The following is a 16,866-nucleotide window of genomic DNA, read 5'->3' as shown; positions in this document are numbered from 1 at the left end:
ACAGACAAAGTCACCCTGTTTATCTTTCACATTACCATTCAATTTCATTTCTGTCTTCTAGTGCTAGACTTCCTCAGGCAATGACGGGGATTTACTACTTCTGCTTTCTCTCTACCCACCATTCTCTTGAAACTGCTTTAGAAAATCACCTGTAATCTCTCTTAATCAAACCAAATCGCCTAATCTCAACCTTGTGCTCTTCTGCGTATGTTGAGAGGTAATATGGTATAATGGTTAGAAGTGTGGGCCTTTGGAGCCATACTGACTATGTTCACGTTCTGTTTCTGACACTTTCCATCTGTATAACTTCTGGCAAATTTCTTAGCATCTCGCTTCCTTAGTTTGCCCAGCACATGTACTCAGCATTTAACTCTTCTTTGTTGCATCCCCAAATGATCATTTTTCTCAGTTCTAAGCTGTTCATGTAGTAACTCCTAATTTCCATTGTGCTTGCTGTTCAGGAAAAATGAAACCGAAGATTAAATGCTAAGTGGAAATGTTTCACCGTCAAAGAGTGAGCCCAGTACAGCATGGAGCCTAGGCTCTGGGAGATGAGGTTGAAGGAGGGGAAATGGGATAGGGCTTTTAAAGTTAAAAGACAGCAGAGCATCACAGCTCCATGTTAGGAAGGCGGAGCATGTGGATATTCTGATTGCTGATGCTGTTGGGGCTTGTTGATTAGGTAAGCATTGGGCCAGGTGGAGGTGGTCTGTGTCCAGAGGGCTCTGCCTTGGGTTGCGACTTCCAGCTGCCTCTTACGTGTAAGAGGTGCCTGACAGGATTTTGGTGCCCAGTTACGTGTCCACCACTGTCAGCAGGCTAGGTAGGCAGGTCAATATTTGTCATACTCATAGCAATTTTGACTCTTGCCCTTCTTCATTCCCTTTGCCCAGTGAGTCACCAGGTCTCCTTGGTTCTTCTTTCAAAATAGTTTGTAACTGTATTCCTCCTCTGTTTCCACTTCTTACTAATCTAGGCTTTATCACCTCATGCCTAGATTATTGTCAGAGTCCTACTTGGTCTCCTTGATTCCAGTCTCTTCTACCCCTCCATCTATACTGAATATTTCTACCTGATTGATTTTCCAGAAGTATTATTTATCATTTTTATGATTTTACTCCACTGATAAAGTAGTGTTTCTAGGTGAGATTAAAACTCCGGCAGTTAAAATCCTACTGACAGACCTAGAATCCTAGTACACCGTATTTTAACTTACTCACTAAACAGCTCATCTTTCAGTTAGTCTCTCTGGAATACCACTCTTCTGTGAGACAAGAGAAACTTGCTCTGATATTATTCTCCCTATGTACCTATATACCCTCCTCCCAGAGGGTTAAGGTACTGACTTTTACTCCTTTTGGGTTTCTCTCTCCTCCTTCATTCTCTTTTCCATCTCCCAAACCAAATTCCTTTAAGGTGCTCAATAAATAGATGCTATTTAATATTTTATAACCCCAGAAAATATTACTCCTGAATATTTCAGGTCTGTTTTATTATAAATTCAGTTCACTGAATTGGGGACTGCTTTGGTTATAACTTTTTTTTTTTCAGTGTATTACGATTGTTTTTTTCAACCTAAATAATTAACTGGCTTGATTATATAATTCTTCAATTGTTACTTTAATAAAACTTCATTATTTTGGATTTAACAAAGTAAACTTTCTAAAAATGTGTTCTAGTAGCCGCTTAAATTTTTTTAAGCTGCCTTTTCAAATGAATTAGGGTATGAGAGTTTGCTGCTGTTTCCTATGTGAAAAGCAGTGTCAGTAACCAGATAACTAACACTTACTTGCAAGTAGCATTTAATACTGAGTCAGGATCTCTATTGACCTGATTATGTGATGAAATAAATCTTAAATTGTAATTGTAATGTTGGTGCTTTTAAAAGTTTAAGAAAATCTTTAAATTTGGCTCTTTGAAAATAAATTCTACTACATGAGATGTTACATTTAACTGTAGAACATAAGCTTTTAGCATTTAGCAAATGAAAAATATAGCCAAATCAGAAATCACAAACACTTCTTTGTCTTATTCTTAACATGTCCACGAGGATCCTAAACACAATTTTTAAAAATTTTAATGGTATTTAAAAATTCAAATAATACTGAAATGTGAAATAGTGAGTCCCGTTTTTAATAAAAGTGGGATTATGTATATATTGGTCTTCAGCCTGCTTCTTCCTGTAACAGTTTTCCATGCTACTCTTAAATTTCCTCAAGTAGAGTGACTTACACCAAACACAATGACTATAGTAAAAAGAAAAAGGTTGCTTCATCTCACTATGTTTCAGTAACTTCATCTGTAAAAGGGGGATAATAATGTAAAGCATTTAATACAGCACTTAACACTTTACTCAATAAAAGATTGTTGTTACTACTTCAAGGAGGGCTATCTGGATGGTAGCTGAAGACATGACAGTGGACAGTATCACCCAGAGACAATGTGTGGAGTAAAAAGTGAGGAGAACTGATGACAGAGCCCTGATGGGCAGAGGAAAAGGAGACTAAGAAAGTTTGGAGCCAAAGGGATAGGAAGAAATCCAGGAGAATATCTTGGAAGTTGGGATAAAGTTGTTTCAAGTAAAGTTCAGTGGCTGCTATTATCAGATCCTGCAAAGGGCCAGAGGGGGTGTGTCAAGTAAGATACTGACTGAAGTGTTTATTAGATGAAGGACCAGGATTGTTGCTGATCTTGGGGAGAGCACATTCCATGGAGTATTGAGGGCAGAAGCCAGATTGTGTCAAGAAGACACCAGAGGAGACAGCAAATATAACCTGAATCCCTGGAAGGTTTGATAGCCCTTTTGTAACCTGGCCTTATTAACCTTCCTGGCCTTTCTTCCTTTGATAACTCCCCTCCTTCCCCCCACCCTAGCCCCTCATATGGGAGTATGTTCTATCTCTTGCTCATTCACTCTGTCTCTCCCACGGTGCTTGCTCCCTCCCATCTCTTGCTCTGTCTCATATCTAGCCCAACTGAACTTCTTGACTATTTATAATCTCCCAGTAGGCCACAGTCTCACAGAAGCCTCCAAGCTGAACTCCTAAACTTGTCCTACACCTCTCTGTTCATGGCTTAATTTGATAGCCTGTTTACTTCTCTGTCTCCCCATTAGACACTTCTTGGTGGATGGTGGGGGCTAGGTCTTTATCTTGGAGTGCCAGCACCTAGCAGAGTACTAATTTACTAATTTTTTATTTTTATTTATTTATTTATTTATTTTCCCCCAAAGCCCCAGTAGATAGTTGTATGTCATAGTTGCACGTTCTTCCAGTTGCTGTATGTGGGACGCGGCCTCAGCGTGACCGGAGAAGTGGTGCATCGGTGGGAACCCAGGATCCCAACCCAGGCCGCCAGCAGTGGATCGCGTGCACTTAACCGCTAAGCCACGGGGCCGGCCCCAGAGTACTAATTTACATACAGTCATGCATGCAGTGTGGAACAGTGACCAGAAGCAGTTATGCTAGTTGGAGCTTACAACAGACATTAGATATTGCAAGATGATGGGGAGATCTGTTTAGTGTTAGATGTGTGAATTTGAGGTGACCATAGTACATGCAGGTGGAAGTACCCCACGGGCATTGGAGATTTGTTACTGAAATTCAGTCTATCTTAGAAACTCCTCTTGCTCTGGGACATTCCTTTTGAACTTCTCTGGTTTATCTTGATAAAAGTAATGGAAGCACTGTGGCTTAAATTGTCAGCTTCCTTTTTGCTTGTCCACAAAAATAGATTTGTCACCGGGAGAGGTTAGCTACCAGGAAATAACTAAATGTCAATCTGTAGCAGCCATTTTTATAAGTCATTGGAAGTTTTCTTCTTAAAGTCCAGATTTGGGAGTTGAATGGATGCTTTCAAAGCTTTGTTTCTAGAATTATTTCTGAAGCTATTATCAGCACTAAATGGCAGAGAATAATCTTTTAATGAGACTTTTAATGAGACTGATATGATGAGTATCAGTTTTCTACAGGTTTTTAAGAGCAATGTTAAAAAAATTCTCTTCTAATTTTTTTAAAGATTTTTTTTGTGTAAAATAAACGTAACAAAATTTACCACTTTAACCATTTGTAAACGGACAGTTTGGTGGCATTAAGCACATTCCTTTATGTTGTTATGCAACCATACCATCACCACTATCCATTTCCAGACCTTTTTCATCATCCCAAACAGAAACTCCGTACCCATTAAATAGTAATTCCCCATTCCCCCACCTCCCAGCCCCTGGCAGCCTCTATTCTACTTTCTCTCTCTATGAATTTGCCTCTTCTTGGTCCCTCATGGATGAGTGGATTCATACACTATTTGTTCTTTTGCATGTGGCTTATTTTACTTAACAATAATGTTTTCAGAGTTCATCCATGTTGTAGCATGTATTGCAATTTCCTTCCTTTTTAAGGCTGAATAATATTCACTTGTCTGTATATACCACATTTTGTTTATCCATCATCCATTGATGGACACTTTGGTTACTTCCATTTTTAGGCTGTTGTGAATAGTGTTGCTATGAACATGGGTGTTCAAGTATCTGTTCCAGTCCCTGCTTTCAATTGTTTTAGGTATATACCTAGGCCTCACTAAGTTTTATGGGCACATGTCCTGAGAGAGTACTTAGACACACAGGAACAGTTCCTTTATGAAATATTAATCCTGACAAATAATATATAAGATTATATATAATAATATTATTATAATAAATAGTAGTTTATGTTAACATAAATTTTTGCACGTTTTTAAGGAAATTTATATAGTTTAAGTTCTATTTTTTTTTTTGAGGGCAATCGGCCCTGAGCTAACATCCATGCCAATCTTCCCGTTTGTTTTTTTTTTTCCTGAGGAAGACTGGCCCTGAGCTAACATCCGTGCCCATCTTCCTCCACTTGATGTGGGACGCCGCCACAGCATGGCCTGACAAGCGGTGCATCGCTGTGCACCCGGGATCCTAACCTGGGCCGCCAGCGGTGGAGCACGCACACTTAACCGCTACACCATGGGGCCGGCCCCTATAAAGTTCTAAAGCAGTCTTCAATAGTGATATAAAACTGTCTTCAAAAGCGTCATTATAATTTTCTTTTCTGAAAATGAGTCCCTTTGTCAAATGAAAATGCATAAAACACTTTATCCAACTTGTGCCTTTGTACTTTGAGGAAACCAATTGCCTGATTTTTGCCTAGTTTTTCCCTTGCCTTATAAATATGTCTGTTATAGCCAATATAGGGCTATTTCTGGCTGTTGGTGTTTTAACACAGGAGTCGTAATTATGTTGCTGAATGTACGCTCATATCACCAAAAAAACACACATGCTTTTGAAATTGTAATATGAGGACCTAAGAGAGTAATTCATAGGAAAGAATTGAAGCATATTGCCATGGAAGCCTTCAATGAGCAGTCTTCTTTCTGTTTCACTGAAATCCCTGTAAATCCTTTCTTATCCTCCTAGGCAATAAAATGTGTCTGACAACAAAATGGCTCCAGATCATCTTCACTGCCTTGGAAACTAATACCTTTCTTTCATAGGAATTTGCTCAGTCATCCGATTTTGTATCTGATAGAAGTAATTACTTTTTCACTATACTAGCTTGGTAAAATGTAAAATATTAATATATGGTGCCTCTCATATATGTTCTTTCCGTAAAGTATTTGCTGCTAATGGAGGGATATGAAGAATGAAGATTCTTTCTAATCCAAAAATATTTTGATAATGGAAATCCACCACATCTTCATGGTGTGACTCACAGATATTCATGGCTATTGCTAGCCTATCTGTACACACACACACCCCACTCTGTGCAAGATAGGAAATAGCGCCTCCCTAACCAGATGGGTTCAGGCTCATAAATATCATGTTTGTGAAAGGAAAAGATACCCCACATCAGGTGGCTGCATCTACCCAGTAGGACTCAAGGTTCTGCTCACCAAGCTGTGTGCCCAGTATGGAGATGCGTCCCCCAGAAGGAAAGAGTGGATTGTATGTTAACACTCGACCACCGTCTTGGCCAGGTGCCCTTGTGCAGTTACAACAATATACAGCAAAGGTCGGCCAACTTTTTCTGTATACGGCCTGATAGTAAATATATTGGGTTCTGTGAACTGTCACAACTACTCACCTCTGCCAATACCTAAATGAATGAGCTTGGCTGTGTTGATTGAAATAGGAGTATGCCGTAGTTTGCCCACTCCTGGTATGTGGCAACTCATAGCACTTCCCATAGCACTTTATTTCTCTGTTAAAACATTATATTCTGCCACCTTACATGGTGTGTCTTTTTTACTAGATTGTAACCTTCTTAAGTGACTGTCTTAATTCACTTTTTGTATCTTGCACATGAAGATTGTTTAATTTATGGTTAAAATTTTTTTTGGGGTGGGGAAGATTGGCCGTGAGCTAACATCTGTTGCCAATCTTCCTCTTTTTGCTTAAGGAGGATTGTTGCTGAGCTAACATCTATGCCACTCTTTTTGGTCTTGTATGTGGGACACTGCTGCAGCATGGCTTGATGAGCGGTGTGTAGGTCTACGCCCGGAATCCAAACCCACAAACCCTGGGCTGCCAAAGCGGAACATGCAAACTTAACCACTACGCCACCGGGCCAGCCCCTATGGTTAAAATTTTATTTGATAAGCTATTTATTCTGTTATTAAGCTTAGAATACATATTTGGTTTTTTTCCCCTTATTGTGGACATTATAATGTTAGGTAATATTTTAGATAAAAACACAAATCCTATTTAAACATATTCCGGCATGAAGGGAAAGATTATAGTATTTCTTAGGCCTAGAATACAAGTCATTTTCTGCATATTATATTTGAAGCCAAAAATCTTGCATAGCAAAAAAAAAATTGTTACTACTACTTGGTGTTTTGTGATGTGTTAGAATTGCCTATGAGAAAATGCTAATACTTTGTATAGCTAGGGCTTGTGGGTAAATGTATAAAGCAGCAGTTCTCCAAATGTGACCCATAGGTCCCTGGGTTCCTTAGACTCTTTCAGGGGGTCTGTTAGGTCAAACTATTTTCATAATGCTACTAAAATTGTCTTCTTCATTTTGACATTTTTTTCTTATGGTAAAAAGTGGGTAAAAGCACTGCTGTGCTGTAACATGAATCAAGGTAGTGGCACCAAACTGTGCTAGTAAACATTATGTTCTTCACCACCATGGAGACATTGTTTTTGTTTTCTGTTCTATAAATAAAAAAGCACTTTGACTTAAATGAAGCAGTGAACATTACTTTTATTACATCTCAGCCCTTGAGCACGTTTTTAATGATAAAATGGAAAGTTCTCATACGCTTCAGCTGTATGCTAAAGTACCATTGGTTTTCTTAAAATTTTTATTTATTTATTTATTTTTCCCCCCAAAGCCCCAGTAGATAGTTGTATGTCATAGCTGCACATCCTTCTAGTTGCTGTATGTGGGATGTGGCGTCAGCATGGCCGGAGAAGCGGTGCGTCGGTGCGCGCCCAGGATCCGAACCTGGCCCGCCAGCAGCAGGGTGCGCACACTTAACCGCTAAGCCACCAGGCTGGCCCATAAAAGTGTTTTGTGTTTTGTTTTTTTTGTGAGAAATATTGGCCCTGAGCTAACATCTGCCAATCCTCGTCTTTTTTTTTGCTTAGGAAGACTGGCCGTGGGCTAACATCCATGCCCATCTTCCTCCACTTTATATGGGACGCCGCCACAGCATGGCCTGACAAGCGGTGCGTCAGTGTGCACCCGGGATCCGAACCGGCAAACCCCCGGCCGTCGCAGCGGAGCGCACGCACTTAACCGCTTGTGCCACCGGGCCGGCCCCCCATTGGTTTTGTTGAGAAAAAACACTTGTGCAGTCATTTGAGATGCTAGTTGAGCTAGCTAGTTTTTTCTTGGAACACCAGTTTTACTTGAAGAATGACTAGTGGACAAACTAGAGTTATTCACATTTGGGTATCTGGCAGACAGAGTCTCAAAAATGAATAAAGTGAGGGGCCAGCCCGGTGGCACAAGTGGTTAAGTGCACTCGCTCCACTGCGGTGGCCTGGGGTCCGCCGGTTCGGATCCCAGGCGCGCACCGACGCACCACTTGTCAGGCCATGCTGTGGCGGCGTCCCATATAAAGTGGAGAACGATGGGCATGGATGTTAGCCCAGAGCCAGTCTTCTTCAGCAAAAAGAGGAGGATTGGCAGATGTTAGCTCAGGGCAGATCGTCCTCACAAAAAAAAAAAAAAGAAATTGTTGAATTTTAGTGTAGTATCAAAGAAGAATATCCTCAAAAATCCAAAAAGGTTATTAAAATACCTCACCCTTTGCCGACTACCTATCTGTGTAAGCTTGGATTTTTTTCCTCATAGAGTTCAAACAGAGCAGCGTATGGCAACAGATTGAATGCAGAAGCAGATATGAGAATCTGTTTTTTATTTAAGCCAGACATTAAAGAGGTTTGCATAAATGTAAAAGAATGGCACTTGTCTCACTAAATTCTTTTTTGTTTGGAAAATAGTTATCTTTCCTTTAAAAATGTCATGTTAATGTGTGATGGTTTTATTATACTTAAATGAATTAGTAAATAAGTATTTTTTAACTGTTCTCAGTTTTAATTTCTAACATGGTAAATATTAATAGCTATAATCCACAGGAACAAAAGGTCTTAGGGATCCTCAATTTTAAGAGTGTAAATGATTTCAAGACCAAAAAGTTTGCAGAGTGCTGGTATACAGCAGTGTCTGTGCAGGGTTGGAATAGTAGTTGCTTGGTTTGTTGGGTGGACAAGAGTGCTTTCATTGTATAGCTGGAAGGCTGGCACATAGAACATGTTATAGAACAGTACTCTCTGTGTCTCTGTTTGGCATGATTTTTAGCAGGATATGTGTTATAAGCACTTGCTGGTAAAGTGGCTAGAAATAGATGTTTGGCTATAGAGTGGTTAACTAAAATCCAACATGGTTCCAAAAATCTTAGGGTGTGTAGAATATAATCTTATATATGAGAGAACTTTCTAGTAGTTCTTTGTCTTTGTCTGTTAAGGCTTGAGGGAATGTAGTTAAAGAATCAGTGGTTTTCGTAATGACCTTATGAAATAGTTCAGCTCAATAGCTGACCTGTACCAATATATCGCTTGGCAAAGTCTTCAAGTATGTTTTCGGTACATTTCGCTAACCTGATTTTGGCATGTCTCAAATGGATGTATTTAGTTTCTTTTTGCATTTCAGTAAGAATTCCTTTATTTCAGAGTGTAGAGTAGTTCCTGTCTTTCATGTGCATCCACAATCTCTGGAAACACACACCTGGGTAGGAAAGCCTGAGAGACGACACATTTCTGTTCATGCTTTGGGTAGAGTCTGAAGGGTAGGATAGGGAGAGACTGTGAAATAAATAAGATCTCTGGGCTTTGATTTCCTAGACATGGCCAGACTACCCACCCTTTTTCCTTGCAATACCTTTTCCTCCTTGCCTGCCCCATCCTAGTCTTACCCCAGAGCCCAGACCCCAATTCCCGTAGTAAAATCCTGGGATCTCTGTACTTCTGAAATGCTGATGAATCTTACTCCAATTCTTTGTGTGGGCAAAGAGAACAGAGAGAGGTGTGGGCAAGGCATTCTCCCTCTCCATCATTATCAGCACTGAAAACTTTTAGACATTTTTGAAACAGCTGTATGCTTATTTTTATGGGCTTATAGAGTAGGTAAAAAGTGAGCCTATTTCAGGAGACCAAGGGCATGTACAAATATTGGGCAAAGCCATCTGTTCGGCAAAGGAAAAAAAAGACCTTGTGGGTTAGACCCTAGGGCTGGCTAGATGTTTTAAAAATTGACCCAGGGGCCGGCCCAGTGGCGCAGGCGGTTAAGTGCGTGCACTCCGCTGCGGCGGCCCTGGGTTCGCACACTTGGATCCCAGAGGCGCACGGACGTGCCGCTTGTCAAGCCATGCTGTGGCGGCGTCCCATATAAAGTGGAGGAAGATGGGCATGGATGTTAGCTCAGGGCCAGTCTTCCTCAGCAAAAAGAGGAGGATTGGCATCAGATGTTAGCTCAGGGCTAGTCTTCCTCACACACAAAAAAAAAATGACCCGAAAGAAGAATTTCCACTAGGTTGATTAAACCAACCAGAGACTCTGACCGCATAATGGCTTACCTTCATCTCTCTCTGCTGGTATGAAGTAGGACATAAACCACTTTTAAATCTGTAAATGTTGGGTGATTAAAAGAAGAAAATGAAGGGGGCCAGCCCGGTGGCGCAAGCAGTTAAGTGCGCACGCTCCGCTGAAGCGGTCCAGGGTTCGCCGGTTCGGATCCTGGGCGCGCACGGACGCACTGCTTGTTAAGCCATGCTGTGGCGGTGTCCCATATAAAGTAGAGGAAGGTGGGCATGGATGTTAGCCCAGGGCCAATTTTCCTCAGCAAAAAAGAGGATGATTGGCATTGGATGTTAGTTCAGGGCTGGTCTTCCTCACAAAGAAAAAAAAAAAAGAAAATGAATATTACAGGTTTTTAGCAGCCTGGAAACAGTGTTGTCTTTGTGCCAGTTTACCTATAACATGTCAGTGACCAACCAAATGAAAGACAATTGTCTGTGAGAGGATACTTCTGGTAATATCTCTGTATTTTGTAGGAAAAACACAGCATAAAACCTAGAATCTTGAAAATAAAAATTAGTTGGGCCTTCAAGTTCGTGTAGGCCAAAAGAGGATTTTATAGAGACTGGAAAGAGGTAAAGGCTTGCCCAGGGAAGATCAAATGGCTAGTTATGGTATAAAGATAGAAACGGGAACCTCCTGACTCAAAATTTGTCACCAATTTGGGGCAGATGATGAAATCAATTTGGGAGACTCTGAAGTTAGGCTGCCTATGTTCAGAACTGCACCTGACTCCTTATCTCAAAAAAGGTGATAATCACAAAGGTCCACAATTCCTCAAACCCCAAACTCTGAAAACTCAGAGTTTTTCTGTAATTCATCTGGAAGCAAAACTTGACCTAAACTGATATGAGGCTATTTACAGTCTTTACTTATCCTTCTTAAGTAGTGTGACTATTCATGTGTTTCGCTACAGAAATATTAATATTTGCTTAGAGTACTGCCCCACCCAATGGGGGTGTTTTTCTTTACCAAAAAATTCTAAATTCCGAAACACATCTGTTCTCAAGGTATTTTTTTCCATAAAGAGTTGTGAACATTTAGGAGTTAACTCATAGAATGGTTGTGAGAATTAAATGCTCAGTAACATGTTGATGTTGTTGCTCTTACCACCAATAAAACCCCAGAACCCCAGTTTTGAAGTAGAACATGGGTATCTTTCTATACAGGTGTATGTCAGGGCACTGAAACTTCCTGCAGTGATGGAAATGGTCTTTATCCGGCCATCCAATACAGTAGCCACCAGCTTTTGAACACTTGAAATTCAACAAGTGCAACTGAGGAACTGAGTTTTCAATTTAATTAAAATTTAAATAGCCAAATGTGGCTAGTGGCTGCCACATTGGACAGCGCAGCTTTGTGTAATTGATCTGAATTGATGTTCCATTTAAACTCTACTTTTGCTTTCTTTGTAATTGTCTTTCTATTGATTAAGATACAGCATGCGCCAGCAAATTATTAGCACCAGTAAAACCCCAGAACCCCAGTTTTGAAATATAACGTGGGTATCTTTCTATACAGGTGTATGCAAATTATTTGTTGGCTAAGACAGCTAGTGTGAGAGGGAGAACTTGTGTTTCTAAGTACATCCTAGGCTTATCATCAGCTAATAGTTCCTTCTTCCTCCAAGGTTTTTAAAGACTTAAAGTGTACATATTTCTGCTTGAACTTGACACAGGCAGTCGCTAATGAAATCAACTTAAGTGATTCGTAAAATATAATGCATCTATGCCAAGGAGTCCCTAAACTTAGAGAATTTAAGTGGCAGAAAGTTCCCTGCTAAATTTTCCAGAAGAAAAACTTCATGGTAAAGTAGTTTTAGGGTAGCAAAATATTCTAACATGTTTGATGTTAGTGTCAGAATGTGCTAATATGTTCACATTTGTTAAGCAGATGTTATTTTCCAAAAATTATTTCCATACACATTTTAAATGTAATATAATGTACAATATCAATGTTTTTATAATTCCCCTACTCTAGATAGGAGTTGTTCGAGTACATCTGCTAAAGTGCAAGATGCAGTTCTTCCTAATGCTGTTTTCACAGGAGATTTTGAGTGTGCAGTACCATGATATAGACATTATCCTTACCTGTGGGAGTCCATGGTAAAAGGGCAATAGAAATGTTCCTGTCGTCACTAAATCTTAAATTGACTAAAAAGAGAGGCATAGGCAAAGGCATCCATTTGTTTCTGTTGTTTTTCGTTTGTTTCTATTTCAACAGTCTGCCCTCCTAATTCAGAAAGTTAAGTAAGATGGAAAAGTATGAAACATCGGGAGATACTGTTGTTGTTAATAACTTAGAAATGGGACTTTCTAGACAGTGTTCATGTGGTTAAAAGTTGTGTTCATCGAACCTGGAAGATTTTTTTTATTAAAAAAAGGAAAGAAGAGTACTTTCTATATTGTCAAGTTTTCCATGTCTTAATTTTATAGCAAAAGACCAGTAAGGCAAGGCCACAGAAAGAATAGCTCCCAATACATAGTTGAGTTTTAAAAAAGAAGTTATAAAAGAACATATGTGTTTCCCTATTTATGGTGTGCATACATTCTATACACACAGTTTATATGGAAGAATACATACACTAAATTGTAAACAGTGTCCACTGCTAGGGAATGGGAGTGCAGAGAGAGGAGGAGAGAGGGAGCACTTGTACTTTTGCTTGATATACCTAGCTATTATTTGAATTTTTACAGTGAACATGAATCATTTTTGTAATTTTTAAAAAAGAAAATTGATAGTGTTTTAAAAATGCAAGTTGGCTAAAATTAATTTTAATCCATGTTCTGTATTTTATAATGAATTATTTTTGTTAAAAGCCTTTTTGGAAAACTTTCATAATGGTAGTTTGAATTGAAAAATATATGAAATTTCAAATAACACCATGAAATAAGTTATAACTTCTAATTATGTGATATTTGTCACAGTTTGCAATGTTGTTATAACTTTTATTAAAAGTTTTATTATAGGGGCCGGCCCCGTGGCTTAGCAGTTAAGTGCTCACACTCCACTACTGGTGGCCTGGGTTCAGATCCCGGGTGCGCACCGACGCACCGCTTCTCCGGCCATGCTGAGGCCATGTCCCACATACAGCAACTAGAAGGATGTGCAGCTATGACATACAACTGTCTACTGGGGCTTTGGGGAAAAAAAGGAGGAGGATTGGCAATAGATGTTAGCTCAGAGCCGGTCTTCCTCAGCAAAAAGAGGAGGATTAGCATGGATGTTAGCTCAGGGCTGATCTTCCTCACAAAAAAAAAAAAAGAAAAGAAAAAAGTTTTATTATAACCATGGACTATCTCAGGAGTCAGCTTTAACCAGATTTTCTTATACAGATTTAATTGAAAAATAAAACTGTTCGGTCTAGAAGAAACTATTGAACATCAGAACATTTTTTCTGAAACCATGCATTTAGTTCTGCAGTGGTTAACATGCTTATTGCCAGGATATGGAGATGAGAACTGGTAGCCCTAATCAGCCTCTTCATAAGGTATTTTACACATGGTGAAGCCCTCGCCTTGAAAAAGACTGTGAAGTCAGTGACTTACAGGTGGTTGGCCACACAGACTAGAGCACAGCACAGAGGATCTGTGGAGGAGGAGGAACTGGTTTAACTAAAATTCAACCTAGACTTCTAGATAAGTCTTAAGTGATGAGTCTCTGGAGAGTCTCCATGGATTTGAGAGACGCAGCAAAAAGAATAATCAATAATATCAGACCTTAAGACACTGAGTTGGGAAGTTTAGACATTCAGTCTACCTTTTAGGTAATGACAGCATGCTTCAGAGTACAAAGGATACAAAAAAAGCAAGTGATCCAAGTCAAAAGAAAAGTTCCTCAAAAAAACAAAAAAGCTGCCTTTGTTTTTTATAGCTCTGAAGTCTGGAAAAAAATTTAAATCGTTTTTAAAAATGCCTACTAGCCCTTAATCATATGAAAAGCTGCTCAGTCTCACTTTTAATTAATTTAAAATTTTTAATTATATCAGAAAACTAATTAATGCAAATGAAAACCATATTGAGGTACCAATTTTCATCTCTCGGATTGGTAAAAAATTAGACAAAACTCGCTGTTGACAAGGCTTTGGAAAACAGGTACCCTAATCCATCACTGGTGAGAGTGCAAAATGATATAACCTCTCTGGAGGATAGTTTGGCAATAGCTATCAGATTGCAAGTGCATTTCCTCTTCAATCCAGCAGTTGCACTTTTAAGAACTTTGTTCTACACAGATGTGTCATTTCATGTGTGTGCAATGCAGGTATAATTTACAAGGCTCTTTTGTGTGTGTGTGTGTGTGTGTGTGTGTGTAAGATCAGTCCTGAGCTAACATCCATGCCAATCCTCTTTTTTTTTTGCTGAGGAAGACCGGCCCTGAGTTAATATCTATTGCCAATCCTCCTCCTTTTTTTTTCCTTTTTCTCCCCAAGACCCCAGTAGATAGTTGTATGTCATAGTTGCACATCCTTCTAGTTACTGTATGTGGGACGCTGCCTCAGCATGGCTGGACAAGTGGTGCGTCGGTGCGCGCCCGGGATCCGAACCCGGGCCGCCAGTAGCGGAGCGCGCACGCTTAACTGCTAAGCCACGGGGCTGGCCCCTACAAGGCTCTTTATTGCAAAATTGTTTGTAACAGAATTTTTGGAAACAACCACAATGTTCATCTAAAAGGGATTTGTTTTTTACAAAACAAAAATTGTGGTGTATCCACACAAATGAAATACTGTGCAGATGTTTAAAGAAAATGAAAATAAAGAAGAGAAAGATCTCCACATACTAATATAGGAAGATTTCTGGGTTATATTGTAAAAACAGGAGTGGGAGTGAGGGAGTACAGAGCAGTGTATTTATTAGTCTACCTTTTGTATAAGAAATGGTGAGAAATATTTTTTTAATATATTTATTCCTAATAAAAATGGTTATCTGAAGAGGACCCGGGGGGAACTAGATGAGAGTGAGACTGTTCAGTGTGTATCTTTATATACATATATATAATAAAGTTTTGATTTTTGTACGATGTGAATATGTGACCCATTCCAAAAAAAATTTTTCTTAATTTTAAGAAAATATTCCTTCTAAACAGAGGTCATTTGTTTTCAGAATTTTGAAAGATATGTGCAAAGATTATGTCAGAGCAAAAAACATAATTTTAGAGTAAAGAGAAATGATTGAATCAATTTTCCTAATATATGAGGTGCGCTGTCTCAGGCATCTCTGGTGGATCAGCCCTGTCTGTATCATCTGCTTGTCTGAAAGAGGACGCACTGGCAGCCACAGCTGCGTTACTGGCAGAGGCTAGCAGAGAAGCTGGAGGGACCGTCCCGTCTCCTGCATTTCCGTCCCCTTTGCCAGCTGAAACTTCAGGAAAAGGTGGCTGCCCGCTGTGGGGTGCTGTGGGACAGAACTCATGACCCACAACACACATCCCTGTGTTCATCTGCCTCTCGTGTTTTTCGTTGTATCACCATCTCAAAGACTTTGCTGTGCAAAAAGGTTTTTTTTTTTTTTTTTTTAAGTTTTTGTTGTGGAAGTTTTCAAAATACACAAAAATAGAGAGAAGAGTATTAATGAACTCCCATGTACCTATTATTCCAGCTTCAATAAATAAAAACAATTCTCTTTAAAAAAAAAAAAAAACTGCATGGGCCGGCCCCATGGCTTAGCAGTTAAGCGCGCGTGCTCCGCTGCTGGTGGCCCGTGTTCGGATCCCAGGCGCGCACCGACGCACCACTTCTCCAGCTATGCTGAGGCCGTGTCCCACATACAGCAACTAGAAGGATGTGCAGCTATGACATACAACTATCTACTGGGGCTTTGGGGGGAAAATAAATAAATAAAAATCTTTAAAAAAAAACAAACGAACAAAAAAAACTATGCCTCCTTTTTTGTTCCTGGAATTCTTTAAAGCAAACCTTAAATCATAACATTTCGCCCATAAATACTTCAGTATGTATCTCTAATAACTAAAGATAAAAAAAAATGACATTACAGACTACAACTTCTTATCATGAAATTTCATTATTTAGAAAGATTAAAGGAAACGTCTCCTCCTCTGTATTCATCAGTCTTTCCCTGTTCACTGGGATAATTTCCAGTCAGCATATAAAAAAAGTTGAGTATCTCTTATCTTAAAAAGAAAAAAAAATTAAGGCCTCCCTCATCCTTTCATTCCCCTCCAGCTGTTGTTCTCTTCCCTATATTTTTCAAAAAGGTATCTTCATTTCTTTAACTTTAATTTCTCAGCCAATTCCAGTCTGACTCCCATCCCCACCACACCACTAAAACTGTTCTTGCTAACGTCACCAGTGACTTACACGTTGAATAAATCCAGTGGACACTTAGTGTTCATCTTGCTGGACCTCTCAGCCACCTTCAGTTAGAGGTGACCTCTGCCTCTTGATACTAACAGTGAATGTTAATTTAGTACTTACTGTGTTCAGCTCTTTATATGAATTATCTCATTTAATTCTTTAACAGCTCTTTGAGGTAGGTGTTGTCTTTATCCCCATTTTATAGATGAAGAAGCTGTAGCTTAGAGAGGTTAAGTAACTAGTCCAACCACTAGTAAGAGAGCAGGGGTTTAAATTCAGACACCATCTGGTCCTTCTGCCTCTTTGAAACATTCTCATCACTTACCTTGCTATCCTGGGTTTTCTTTCTCTTTCTCTGTTTCGTTTTGGTTTTCTTTGCAGCTCCTCCTCCTTCCTGATCTTTAAATTTTCAAGTTTCTCAGGCTTTAACCCAAGTCCTCTTCTCACT

The 16,866-nt window shown here is 39.5% G+C and overlaps 1 protein-coding gene across 2 annotated transcripts in view; it reads left to right on the top strand.

Annotated features, from left to right (window-relative positions):
* SPPL3 (signal peptide peptidase like 3) overlaps nt 1-16,866 on the top strand; it is a 128,956-nt gene that overhangs the window by 68,575 nt on the left and 43,515 nt on the right. The gene's annotated exons all lie outside the window — the stretch shown is intronic.

The sequence above is a fragment of the Diceros bicornis genome, chromosome 35 (assembly GCF_020826845.1).
Source record: "Diceros bicornis minor isolate mBicDic1 chromosome 35, mDicBic1.mat.cur, whole genome shotgun sequence".
NCBI classification, from domain to species: domain Eukaryota; kingdom Metazoa; phylum Chordata; class Mammalia; order Perissodactyla; family Rhinocerotidae; genus Diceros; species Diceros bicornis.
Note: the sequence above shows the minus strand (reverse complement) of the source record. Positions and strands in the feature narration are given on the sequence as shown.